This window comes from Leptodactylus fuscus, chromosome 2 (genome assembly GCF_031893055.1).
Source record: "Leptodactylus fuscus isolate aLepFus1 chromosome 2, aLepFus1.hap2, whole genome shotgun sequence".
Lineage (NCBI taxonomy): Eukaryota > Metazoa > Chordata > Amphibia > Anura > Leptodactylidae > Leptodactylus > Leptodactylus fuscus.
In genome coordinates this window covers 194,834,733-194,849,764 of record NC_134266.1, presented here as the reverse complement: position 1 = coordinate 194,849,764, position 15,032 = coordinate 194,834,733, and positions in this window count along the sequence as shown.

Genomic DNA, 15,032 nt, shown 5'->3' with positions numbered 1-15,032 from the left:
TACTATACAAGGCCACATCTACATCAATAGAACACAGAATAAATTTGCATACGTGTACAATATAAAGTACACCAAGTAACATTTCCAGGCCATTTACTTTATATCTGTATTGTTCACATTCTCACTGTTATGATGTTTTATCCTCCTCAGCTTTCAGCATGTATAAAGCTATAAGTGTTCGAAATTCCAAATAAAATTGCAACTTTTATGTTGTAAAAGATAACGATTTGTCAAGGTCTGTACAATAAAACGGTCTTTAGATATTAGCAAAGTTCCTACATTTGCATCTGTTATGTGCACATGAATACATTTTGTAACTGTTAAGCAATTAGGGCTTTTATCTCTATGTGTGATGACAGTACAAGAGAAAAGAGAATCAATACTAGCGACATTTATGCCTCTTTAAGTGGAAATTGCCATGGAAAATGCTGTAATATTTGGGAGAGGATAAAACATGAACTACGCCAATGCTGTTAGTAGTGTCATTTTAACATAAAATAGATTATTTATTGCACATTACGATAGCGAAAGTCATAGTTTCTGCCTTCTTGATTTGTACAATCACTATATGTTTTGTACAGATATAATTTAGATTTTCCTTTACCATATAAAAACCATTACTTATACAGCTTTTCTGCATATGGACGTGTCTGCTCAAATGACACACAATTGTGTTATATGCAAAAGGCTTTAATACTTTACTCCAGGGATCAGCAACCTCCGAGCCTCCAGCTGTTGGGAAATTACATTTCCCAGCATGCATACTTTCTAGTGACTGGAACATGCTGAGAGTTGTAGTCTCACAAATGCTGTAGGCTCACAGGTTGCTGATGTCTGCTTTAAACTAATGTGAAGGTTGTGGAATTTCAGTTTTAGAAATTACAATTCTAAGTAAAAAAATTTAAGATGTGTGTTCTAAAAGCTTGCTTTCATTGGAAGTGTGCTGGAGTAAAATTAGGCAATTTATTAAGTGACACACTTGCTTTTACACATTCTCTGCATTATTGTCTGTCGATGTACTGCACTATCATACCTCCCAACAATCGCAGCTTCTGCGGGACAGTCCCATGGTGGAGAGGACAAATATGAGTTGAATACAGTGGTGAAGCCGGTGTGGACAGCTCCTGCCTCACCACTGTGCCCCAGTGTGCCCCAGGACCTGTAGGCGTGATGTGATGACGTCACTCATATTGCGCCTGTAGCTCCTGTCACAAGAGACTGCAGAGTGCACGGCAGGGAAGTGAGGAGAGATGAGTATCACTGTTTATGTTAAATATAGGCAGATAAAGAGGAACATTAAAGGGATTCTACCATCAAAACCATTTTTTGTGGATAAGACGTCGGAATAGCCTTTAGAAAGGCTATTCGTCTCTTACCTTTAGACGTGGTCTCCGCTGCGCCGTTCCTTAGAAATACTGGTTTTTACCGGTATGCAAATGAGTTCTCTCACAGCGATGGGGGCGGGCCCAAGTGCTCAAACAGCGATGGGGGTGTCCCCACCGCTGCCAGAGAAGTGTCTCCAGGTGCTGCCTCCTTCTTTGTCCGTAGCGTCATCTTCAATGTCTTCTTCCGGTGCAAGCTCGTAACTTCTAGGCTTCTGGCCTAGAGCAGACTGCGCAGGCGCACAGGTCACGGGAAAATGGCCATTTGCACAGTATCGTTAGCGGCCATTTTTCTGTGGCATGTGCACCTGCGCAGTCTGCTCTGCTAGAGGTTACGAACTGAGGATTTTTTTTTTTTTTTTGATAGGCCAGGTAATGGTTCCTATTTACTGCAGCACCAGATGCTGCCAGGTGCTGCCTGAAGATGGATGCAGCATTTTGCAGAGGATCTGCCTCCTCCACAGTCCAGCTTTTAACAGTAGTGAAGGCAGCAATTGATGACTGATATCTTCTGCTCCTGTCTATCCTAGTGGGCTACAGGACCTTTGATGAGTGTCATAAAGTCATCAAAGTTCCTTCAGACTCTTGTATGGAAGGAGTTATTCCGGATTGTACAGGTCAGTGTACAATGGGGAAAATGGGTTGCAGGTTGCCTGTGAGCAAGAGGGGGGATGGAGGTGCAGACTGTGAGCAAGAGGAGGGAATGGGAGGGTGCAGACTGTGAGCAAGGGGAAGGTATGGGGGTGCAGGCTGTGTGTGAGCAAGAGGGGGGATGGGTGGTGCAGGCTGTGGGTAAGCAGATCTGCACTTACCCTACACTCCCATTCCTCCTCTTGCTCATACACTCTCTGCACCCCACATCACCCTATTGTTCACATACAGCCTGCACACCCCCATACTCCTCTTGGGGGGGGAGGGGGCATGTCAAAAGTTTGCCACGGGGCCCCACCTTTCCTAGTTACACCACTTGTTAAGTTTTTCTGTTGGGATTTTTTAACTAATATCAAGAAAGATTCCTAAAGAAGGCAACATTTTTTTGTAATTGTTTTGGCTAAAAAAAAGATTAAAAGATTCTTTAAAACTTCCACCAAATAGTCCCATGTGAATTGTTCTGATCTTCCCTTGATTTAATATTATTGGATTTTGAACATTTTAAACACTAACTCATAACCTTTAGTGCTTAACTTTCTTCTACTGTATATTCCTGCCTTATATTGTTAGAATTTTCCTTTGAAATTATAAATGCATCCTGTGAAGTAATTTCTTTAACAATACATCCTCTTAGGTTGTGGATTATATATTCTTCCCGTGATCTTTTGTGTGACCACAATTATAACTTCTAACACTTTTCTATCCAGGTCAACCGCAATAAAAGCGTTGTGTAGCTTGGTTAGAATTTTGGATCAAAAATCAACTGAACTTTTTTTTTTTTTTTTTTTTTTTTTTTTGGGGGGGGGGGGATACATGCAACTGCTTTTTATTACATTTCTGAATTTAGCAATAGACATCCCGTGTTTGCAGTATACCAAGCAGGATGGACACACAGGATGGACACAATGCACTCTAAAATATAATACAAAGGCATGGAATTGTTCAGTAAACACTTAGTATGAATTCACCTGCATGACACATGAAGAAGAAAATACCGTGACTCAAAATAAAGTTCCATATTTCTAAGTAGGCTCTTACTAATACGAGTGAATGGTTTTTATATGGGCTTTATTCAGATGAATTAGGCAGTCAGAGAAAGTTCTGAGACAGATCTACTGCATGTGAATCCACCCTCACATTAACAAAGGTGAAGCCAAACAAAACTTGTCATAAAACCCTTGATGATGATCCCCATGTACAGTATATACAGCACTGCCACCGAGTTATTTTCCCCTTACTATGGGAGCATCAAGTGAGTTGACCCCAAGGCAACCGCAGAAGTTATCAGCTGTAGCTAACGTCCAATATCAGAGTGTCAACTCTCGTATAAAGGGGAGATAAGGGATGATATGGCAACCAAGGGATCTTAGTAAATGTATTGAGCATCTCAAGGCTTCTTCAAATCTCAAATGGCACCTAAAAAATGCTTTCGCAAATGAGCCCAGAAATCAACAAATCTCATAATTATTCCTAAGGCCTATGTCAGATGACACAACAGAACATGTAATGTATGAGATATTTATACAAACTGCCCAACCAGGGTCCAACCAATTATTTTGCTTCATTGTTAATATTTGTTGTGTTACAGAAAATGTGGATTAAAATGCATAATCTGACTACAATAAAACTGTAATTTTTTACCTCCACATTGCTTTAATTCATGTTTTGAATACTTTGAGATGTGCAGTTTTTAAAATTGAATTGAAAGAGAAACCTGGTTGTAGAAAGCATTTTAGCCACCTTAGGCTAGGATTACATCTGTGTCAGAGTCTCCATAAGAAACTCTGCAGCTAATTCTACTGAAAACTGGCAGAGAAAAAAGTCCTGCATGATGTATAAAAACATCGGACACCCAATGGAACCCATTATGCTCTATGAGGTATGTGGGTATCCGCAGGTAACCACTGTTTTAGCGGATACTTCTTCTGTCGTTCAGGTTCCCTGGTGGACTCAAGCAGTGTAGAGCCCTGCGCAATTGTGAACCTCAGCAAGTTGCACACTAGCTTTACCCTTTGTTCACATCTGCATTCTGTATTCTGTTCAGGCAGTTCGTATGGGGATGCAACTGCAAGCAGTGTGCAGTGAAAGCACATGGACACCATAGACTATAATGGGGTCCGTGTGCTTGCCACGCACTGCCCGCACAAATCATGCGGGTGAGAAAGTAGATTGTGAACTACTTTCCTGTCCACATGATCCCTGCAGAGATCTGATGGCAAGCACACGGGCTTCACTATAGTTTATGGGGTCCATGTGCTTTCACTGGCACATCGCTTGCAGATGCGTGCGGTATTTAGTTCGGGGGAGTCCTCATGTGGACTCCCCCGGATGGAATACCTAGGCAGATGTGAAAGAAGCCTTAGGGCCCCTTCACACGGGGATACTCTGGCTGATTCGAAACGTGTAAACGTTCCGAATCAGCAGCGTTTAAAGCAGGTCCCATTGCTTTCTATGGGAGCCGGCATATGTGCGCTCCCCATAGAAATGAATGGGCTGCTTTTTCCCATTCATTTCTATGGGGAGTGCGCGTATACCGGCTCCCATAAAAAGCAATGGGACCTGCTTTATACGCTGCTGATTCGGAACATTTACATGTTCCGAATCAGCCAGAGTATCCTCCATGTGAAGGGCCCCTTAAAGATTGCATACTTTTTTTCTGATAGTGTCTGTATGTTATTTTTACAAAACGCAGAAATGGAAGAATGGAAAGACACTCTCTCAATCAGTAAACTATCAGATATTCAGCCAAAATTGACATAACAGCAGTTAATTATAAGGGAATGGGTGCAATATCAAACCATGTACTTCAGAATTATGGCATACAAAAAGTCACAAAGCAGGGATTTTGCAATTTCTTTTAGCTCATTTTCAAAACTTCCACCACTCACTCACTTTTCATATGTATTTACTTAGCACATACTTTCACTAGAGTACACACAAGTGCAGTATATATCCACTCTCAATCTACATACACTCACTGGCCACTTTATTAGGTACACCTGTCCAACTGCTCGTTAACACTTAATGTCTAATCAGCCAATCACATGGCGGCAATTCAGTGCATTTAGGCATGTAGACATGGTCAAGACAATCTCCTGCAGTTCAAACCGAGCATCAGTATGGGGAAGAAAGGTGATTTGAGTGCCTTTGAACGTGGCATGGTTGTTGGTGCCAGAAGGGCTGGTCTGAGTATTTCAGAAACTGCTGATCTACTGGGATTTTCACGCACAACCATCTCTAGGGTTTACAAAGAATGATCCGAAAAAGAAAAAACATCCAGTGAGCGGCAGTTCTGTGGGCGGAAATGCGTTGTTGATGCCAGAGGTCAGAGGAGAATGGCCAGACTGGTTCGAGCTGATAGAAAGGCAACAGTGACTCAAATAGCCACCCATTACAACCAAGGTAGCCAGAAGAGCATCTCTGAATGCACAGTACGTCGAACTTTGAGGCAGATGGGCTACAGCAGCAGAAGACCACACCGGGTGCCACTCCTTTCAGCTAAGAACAGGAAACTGAGGCTACAATTTGCACAAGCTCATCGAAATTGGACAATTGAAGATTGGAAAAACGTTGCCTGGTCTGATGAGTCTCGATTTCTGCTGCGACATTCGGATGGTAGGGTCAGAATTTGGTGTCAACAACATGAAAGCATGGATCCATCCTGCCTTGTATCAACGGTTCAGGCTGGTGGTGGTGGTGTCATGGTGTGGGGAATATTTTCTTGGCACTCTTTGGGCCCCTTGGTACCAATTGAGCATCGTTGCAACGCCAAAGCCTACCTGAGTATTGTTGCTGACCATGTCCATCCCTTTATGACCACAATGTACCCAACATCTGATGGCTACTTTCAGCAGGATAATGCGCCATGTCATAAAGCTGGAATCATCTCAGACTGGTTTCTTGAACATGACAATGAGTTCACTGTACTCCAATGGCCTCCACAGTCACCAGATCTCAATCCAATAGAGCATCTTTGGGATGTGGTGGAACGGGAGATTCGCATCATGGATGTGCAGCCGACAAATCTGCGGCAACTGTGTGATGCCATCATGTCAATATGGACCAAAATCTCTGAGGAATGCTTCCAGCACCTTGTTGAATCTATGCCATGAAGAATTGAGGCAGTTCTGAAGGCAAAAGGGGGTCCAACCCGTTACTAGCATGGTGTACCTAATAAAGTGGCCGGTGAGTGTATATGTGTTTGAGTAGACATTCATGTATTGACCCTTCTCCAACAGTTTCTGCAATAGTACTATGGATGTTGGGTCTTTAAATATGTCAACCAATCTGAAATAGAGCCGCCACCATAGCCGCTGATTCTCTACCGTTCCATACAGCAGCTCCAGTGGTAATATACACAATTAGAATCAGTTCTAGTTCTGGGTATTAATTCCTGCAGATCTGTCCCCAAAGTTGAAAAAAATCCCACTCCCCTGGCGCCCCTGTTCACTTAGTTTCAGGATGGCTCTTGTGCTGCAAGATGACGGCAGTCACCCAGTATCCAAGACAGTCAAAATCTCTATGAAGGCTGCCAGGCCTGTCATAGGAGTGTAACTAGTGAGGATTGCCTATGACAGGCTTCAATAGTTAGACTTCGAATCTCCTATAGTCTATAATACTGTAATATTGCAGTCTATAGAACAAGATCTAATGAATGATAGCAGGTTCAAGCCCCTTGGGAATGTTAACAAAACAGACAGAAAAGTTTAAAACATATTAATTAAAAACTTGAAATCTAAAATCTAAAATCTTTTCCTAGATCTCAAATAAACATAAATAACCCAAGAAAATGAATTATCCCAGCTTCTCAGAATACCAAGGTACAAACATATACAAGTATATTTGCCATAAAAGGGACATGTCTGACACTTCCCTCCTGACAGTACCGAGCCTAAAGAGCATATCTGGCACCACAACTAACAGCACTGATTACTCAGCAACGGTGGGGGACAGTGAAGAAATTCAAACTGTGTCAGAATCAGTGGCGCAGCAGTTATTACTTGATTTAAAGAGCTGGATTTGTTGGAGTTGGTGAAAGGTCCTCTTTAACCTCAGAAAATAGGCCATATCAACAGAAAAACAACTTGTAAACTTACAATAGTTGAGAATTTATTATTATTAAATGTAATTTTAAAAAGATTATACATGCACAAATGGATTTTTAGAAGGAGTCAAACACTTCTATAAATGGGATAAGGCCAGACCAGAGTTCATGAAATGGCAACCATAACAAAAGTTCACAGTGATCAATAGTTCATTATGAATTCATAGACATCAGCAATTCATCATCACAAGTCATAGCGTAGAGCTCTATTTATTGAGCCAAATGAATATCTATGTAAAATTAGAAAAGAATCACAAGCAGCATCCTATTTTTCATCATAACTATATGGACAATCTGAGAAATAAGCTGCCATTGAATATATTTATCGGACTAGTGCCTTACCCATACTGATAGTGGACGTACCAACAGATTGCCCAACACAACAAGAACTGGATGCACCATTGGTCGCTTTTTTTTTTTTTTTTTTTTTTGGGGGGGGGGCTGTCATTGACTACATAAGTTCATATAGGTATTAGATTGGTTTGACAAATAGTACACTATTCTGTTTGAATGCAATGAAGTATTAGTTATTGTGGACTTTTGTTCTATCCACTATTTGATAACCCTTGGCATAGTCTGGTCCTACTTGTAATGTTTGAATCCTTCTAAAGATCAATGTGCATTTACCATAGTATGTTTTAAGAATTATGAATTCTTAAAGAAGACTTTTCACGTCCTCGGACACCTGTGGTTTTATATACTGCTAGAAAGCAGTCAGCGTGCTGAATTCAGCGCACTGTCAGCTTTCCCGTTATGTGCCTTGTGTGTAGAGCTATCGGTGCATTTATCAATAGCTCTGCACTGTTGGATGGGCGTTCCTGACAGTCAATATAGCACTACACTCAGTACTGTCAGGAGGAGTGTTCCCAGTTAGATTGTCAGGAACGCTCTTCTGACACTGGGGCACATAATGGGAAAGTTGTTGGTTTTCTAGTGGTATATAAAACCTAGGACATGAAACATCCTCTTTAACCCTTTTCCGACATGCCAGGTGTTTAACTATGGCAACCACTCATACAGAAGACACCATGTGCTAATGCCCCTAGTCAATGCCCACATCGATTCAGGGCACTAACCCTTCTGGCACCTCGGTCAAAGCTGACCGAGGCGCCATTTTCTCAGCAGCGTGTGGGTGCCGCCATTTTGCCGGTAATTGCCGGCCCCTGGAGCAAGCTCCAAGGCTAACGTCATGTTGGCATGACAGCCTTGTGAAGGCTCCCTGGCCTGTCATTCTGTTTCCTTTATTGCAGGCTATGCTAGGTAGTATGTAATAGAGTTTGCAATGCATTAACATTGTAATGTATTGTACTAGTGGTCAGACCCCCTGGGATTCAAGATCCCTAGGGGTTCTAATAAATACAAAAAAAAAAGTAAAAATAATTAAAAAGCATTAAAAATTCAAAAGTTATGGGGTTTGGAAGGGGGGAGTCAAAAACGAAAAATGAAAATAAAATAATGTCATCGGCGGGAAGGGGTTAAAACTTTAATCTGTGTACCCCGACCTGGCTATGCGTACCCACATCTTTTATGCATAGTGTGCTTACCACCATGTATTCTGTCTTCATTTATGCCAATTATGTGGTGTAAATAATAATGAATATGGCATAACACACCTTCAGAAAAGTCGAATGCAAAAGTGACACTTAAGATTAGCACACATGATGAGCTAAGACTAGTGTTATGTCTGCCAGCTGGGTATACAGTGATTGATTATCCTTCCTGTATAATTTCTTAAATAATCGAAGAGAACATAAGTATACAGTCAGGGAAGAAGATCTGTCACTTCTTCTTCATAGCTGTGGTACTGGAGGTGTCTAATGTTCTGCAGTAGATGTGATAAAAGTTTCTGTCCCTCCCTGTGGAAAGTCTTTCTGGAACAGTCCATGCAATTTTTATGATACAACAAGTACTGGAGGGTGACGCATAGTTCTCCATGGACTCAAGTACTGAAATCATGTCACCGATGTCTGATTTACACTGTTGCTAAGAAACTGTTTCAGTCTGATGTATGGAGATAAAAGCAGCGAAGAAAAGAACAGGTGAGAGACTGGCACAGAGAATACCGTAATGGAGCACATGGGAAACTTTTGGGTGGAGTATATCTTTAATGAAAAATCTATTCTTAATATAACTCATTTTTATTGTGGGTATGAGTATTTAGCTGAGTTTTCTGTCACTTACATTTCAGGGTATATGGGGGTCACTAATTAATAATGATTAGAAACCTATCCCTTTTAATGAATTGCTTATGGGGCTATTGTGTTGTAAAGGGTTAATAGCTGACCTTGAGGCAAAGGACAAAAAAGATTCATCTATCAAACTTCTTATAAATTTAACGTTATAGCGGGAGTATTAACTTTCTAGATAGTGATATTTCAAGACTATATGGTACAATTTCCACTTTCTGCAGAAAACTAGAAGATCACAAACATAGCAATCAACTCTGACACCGGGAAAAGCTGATATGTTCATCTAAACAATCCATTACTGCAGGATATGCTCAGATGAACAGGTCATTCACAGACACCACTAAACAGTAAAGTAATCATTCACCACTTCCACAAAGAACTGTAAAATGTGCCATGCAATATAGGCACCTAAGCACCAGATAATGTATTAACCTCTTCACGGCCAGGCTTCCTTGTCAAATGTCTCAGGGTTAGAAAATGTATCATTTTAACAATCTTAGCACACACAGCACATCTTTGCAACTGCATATCTGCTGCAATAACTACAACTACTCCACTGTGAACAAGAGCTTGTTTCTACGGATGTTACTATGAAAGTTAAGTGTTGAGAAACACATACATACACATACATACATACATACACACAAAAACACACACACACACACACACACACACACACACACACACACACACACACACACACACACACACACACGCACGCACGCACGCTTTCTCTCACAGGGAGAGACAAGCTCTTGAAAAATAGACATGCTGAGATATTAACCCCGTGATCATTTTTGAATAAACTTCTGTTCACCTGTTGCACACCTTGACATTGTTGTTGAACCATCCTCTGCTAACAACATCTAGGGGTGTGATAATAGTGTTAAATGCTTGGGTGACATTCATAGGTCCTGAGGTAGTGAAATCTATCAAGATAGAAAACAGGCACAGAGCCTAACTAGCACTGTTGCTAATAATATCCACTATATCACAAAAACTGCTACATAAAGTGGTGTAATAAATTCAGAAAAAGTATAATGGGACACAATAATCATAGTATTTCACAAGCATTTGTTGTGCAAGCAACAGGCACAACTCGAAGTATGTGATAGATAAGAAATCTTCTGGTGCTTATGGCTGCCGCTCCAACCCTCAGATTTGTTTTCAACCAAAAAACCAAGGATGAGCAACTAAAGATACAAAATATATGCATGTTCTAGTCAAGTGGTGTCACTACTCACTATCATTGTACATGAGGATTACAAGTGAAGGATGTCTTGTAGAGGCGTCCAATCCAGAGATTGTGCCATTGCTTGTTATTATAAAGGTAGACCAGCATCCATACCTATTATTATTATTATTATTATTATTATTATTATTATTATTATTATTGTTTATTTATATAGCACCATTAATTCCATGGTGCTTTACATTTGGGGGTTACATACAATACAAAAAATATACAGGTACATATCATACTAACAGTGACCGACTGACACAGTGGGGTAGAGGGACCTGCCCGCAAGGGCTTACAATCTATGAGGGAATGCGGATAGAGACAGAAGGTGAGGGGGATACTGTTCAGATGGCAGTGTGGTGATAGTGTTATTGGAGGTTGTAGGCCTTCCTGAATAGGTGAGTCTTCAGGGCCATTTTGAATTCTGTGATTGTGGGGGTCAGTCTTATGTGTCTTGGTAAGGAGTTCCAGAGTATGGGGGATGCACGGAAGAAATCTTGGAGACAGTTGTGTGAGAAACGGATGAGAGCAGAGGGGAGTAGGAGGTCATTGGAGGATCTGAGGTTACGTGTAGGCCGGTAGCATGAGATTAGTTCGGAGATATATGGAGGGGACAGGTTGTGGATTGCTTTGTATGTTAACGTTAGTAGCTTGAACTCAATTCGCTGGGCTATGGGTAGCCAGTGGAGGGACTGGCAGAGGGGAGCAGTCGATGAAGATAGGGGGGTGAGGTGAATTAAGCGAGCAGCGCAGTTTAAGTTGGACTGGAGGGGGTGTTTGCTGGAGTCCATGGAGAAGGGTGTTGCAATAATCTAAGTGGGAGATTATGAGGGCCTGGACGAGCATCTTAGTAGTTTCAGGGGTGAGGAAGGAAGGAGCGGATTCGATTGATGTTCTTGAGTTGGAGGCAGCAGGAAATGTTGAGGGTTTGAATGTGTGACTTGAAGAATAGGTCAGGGTCCAGTGTTATCCCAAGGCAATGGGCCCATAGGACAGGGGTAAGTGTGGTTCCGTTAACTTTGATATATGGGTCAGGTGGCGGGGCCATATGGGGTGGGGCAAAGATGATGAACTCCATTTTCTCCATGTTGAGTTTGAGAAAGCGGGAGGAGAGGAAGGAGGCTACAGCTGCTAAACATTCTGGAACTCTTGCCAGCAGGGAGGTAAGGTCTGGTCCAGAGATGTATATTTGGGTGTCATCGGCATAGTAATGGTATTGAAAACCATGAGATATCTTCTAACCATATCTATCTTCTATCTATCTATCTATCTATCTATCTATCTATCTATCTATCTATCTATCTATGAAAACCAGTTTAATACCTAAAATTTCTTATGAAATCAATCTGATACTTTATCAAACATGCTAACAATTAATAATCCTTCTTGGGTCATACCCATACCACTGAGAGATTGGATGGTCTGTAATGTTGAGTTTGCCTCAATAGTTCTACACCGAATGACTGTTGTCCGAATTAGGAATCTACTGAGTGCATGCAGCGAGGAAATAACATCAGACACAGAGCGTTGATATGAGTTCCTCTCTCATTAAGAGCAGGTGCCACATATGTCCTTTATTGAGGAAGACAGGATATATATAGTTAATAGGAATAAGGTGTGTGAGGGGCTGGGGGTCATTTCATTTACTGTCTTTACTAGAATCATATCTGTTCATGTTTTACGACAGTCCAGCTGTTTTTTCCACCTTTTGTTTGGAGATGTCCTCGGGGTAGTCCTTTTGAAGTGTCTATTTACAATTCTTGTCCATTGTATTGGCCCTATTGAAATGCTTATCCATATTTGGTACCAGACACCTCAGGGTCCATTGTTTTTAGCTAAAGGTTGCTGTTTTTCATCTCAAATCAGCCGGAGTGGGACCATTGTCTCCCCCAGCCAACAATGGATTGCAAGATGGCAGCATGGACATATGATTTTAGCTTCAACCTGGGACAGAAAGGCACATCATAGCTGTATCCAAATATTGCTGATTTTCTATTTCTATTTTCCTTTACCGAGATCACAGGTGCAGGCAACATCTTGTCATGTAATATCATGTTCAGTTTCAAGCATAAATAATTATACTAGTAATACTAATAGTTTTAAGGATAACCATGTATTTGTGATTCATACAGTATATTTACAACCTTCACAGTAATACGTTACCAGAATCTTTTTTTCCCAATGAGTGGTATATTTGGGTATATACTCAAGCATGATGCAAGTAGACCGGTAGACACAGTCAAAAAATTGCCCTATAGTTTTAATTCAACTGTTTTACTTGTTATAAGGTCTATTATGGGACTTCATGGTAGATACAGCATCTTGAATGAGAACATTGTATGCAAAAAGAGAACAGTTTGTATGCATGGTACACAGTTTTTATTAAAGCACAATCATTTGCAGATATTTTATCCAATGGGTACTTGTGCACAACTGTATTCCACAGAACAATCTACAAGAAGGATAACTGCTCACTGCACAGTTTGGCAGCCTAGGCCAATAGTTATGCATATTTTTTCTACAGTTTAACAGTTAGTCTCTTGGTTGAACACTCCCTTCATCTCCACAATATTAAAGTTGGGCTGGCTGGTCCCAATTCACTTTCTTTTGCTCATCCACAAAAGTTATTCATACATCTCACTGGTCATGTGCCAAGTCTTTGCAGCACTTAGGGCTGTAGGGAGCTGGTCTCATGTGTGACTAGTTCAGCAGTTTAGACAGGTATGAATTCTGTCACCCTCCCAGTGTTAGGAACTCAGATGGAGGTACAGACTCAGGTACAGTCAGAATTGAGAGAAGCAGCAAAACTGAACCTAATGACTGCTAGCAGAAAAACCTTAACCAAACTGCTACTCATCCAGTATGAGCTAAAGCCAATATCACAACTTTTTCACCAGAGCTCCTAGTGGTGGAGATGGACTTGGCAGGATCACAGACTGGAATTGACAACAAATTGATTAACTGCGAGCAGAATCACAAGCAACTCACTAGACAAAGAGTAAATGGCAGAACAAGGTCAGCAGTGGAGATAGCAGCAAAGTACATGAGCAAGTAACGGAAGGAGAAATCGAGGTATATAGCCTGAGTAAAAGTGCAGAGTCGTAATCCAAAAAGAAGTTCAGGTACACAGTCTTTAAGGTCAGAGCCAGAGAAACACACAGCAGCAAGAACAGGAAGCGACAGGGACGGGAGCCAAAACCAAGGTGAAACCAATAGCCGGCATTGAGAAGAGAAATGGAGGGGATTATAAAGATCCAAACCGACCCATAAATGAAAGCATAATTTCTTTAAGGGGAATTTGTCTCTGTCAACCCAGCAGTCTTAAAGGGGCCACAGCAGACGTCACAACCCTAAACCCAGGTAATTCTTCAAGTATACTGGCCTGCTTCACCTCCCCCTTGTAGGGTGGTGTGCAATTCCTGTGCTGCTGATCTCAGGAGTGCTGCACCAATTTGATAGCTCCATTTGTTCCCTACTATAGTCCCTAATGGTTGCTACATGGTATACTTTACCCCAATAAAAATTATATAGCTACAGGCCCATGTCATGGCACTGTTCTGAGCCACTGTACAGCAAAACATACATTAAATTTAGTTTTCACACAAGCCACTGTACTTTAGCTTATTGTCCCTCAGCTAATTGCAAGGGGAATATATCTACAAACATTCAAATTGGACATTTCATCCATCACATAGTAGTTAATAATTGGCAGTGTCAAACATTTGTCATGCCTGTTACATTTATCATTAGCTACTGTCAGGGCTGGTTTTAGGCAAAGTGTGTCACTGGGCAAAATTAATAGCAGGGCTCCAAATCCTGAAATACCAACAGTCATTTTCAAAGTCAGTGCTGCAGTTCCAACAGCATTGATGTAGTCATAAAAGATCAGAAGAACAACAACAGCAAAAAAAATTGGAAACTCCCCCAGTCCCAATCCCACAAGCGGAGCTTCAGCAGTTTCAGTTGAACCTATTGTCCTCTGTTTGGGCAGGAATTATTATCCCCTGAGGAAGCCTGTTTAGCAGGCGATACACGAAGAGTATGGAGGTGGATCTATCATTTGGTAGGCATTATTATCTTAATTGACATTTGTAGTATGTAGGTCTTTTCTATAGTGACTTATATCATGATTTACATGGTCCCTGTTGTATGACCAGTCTCTGCATATATATATATATATATATATATATATATATATATATATATATTGATCACAAATTAGGTGGTAACCTGTACCAATATAGTCTATTCATTGTTTTTCTGTTCTTATATTTCACAGATGGCTATTGTTTGTATAGATGGTAGGGTTGCATTGGAAGGGTCAGCTTCATAGATTATACATTTCATACACAGTGTGCACATACAGACTTGAATATACCTCACCAAATATTACAATCTTTTCCTGCCATTTTCTAGATTCCACTGTCTGATTTTCTTTTAATTGTTTTTAATCCAAATTTTTCTTT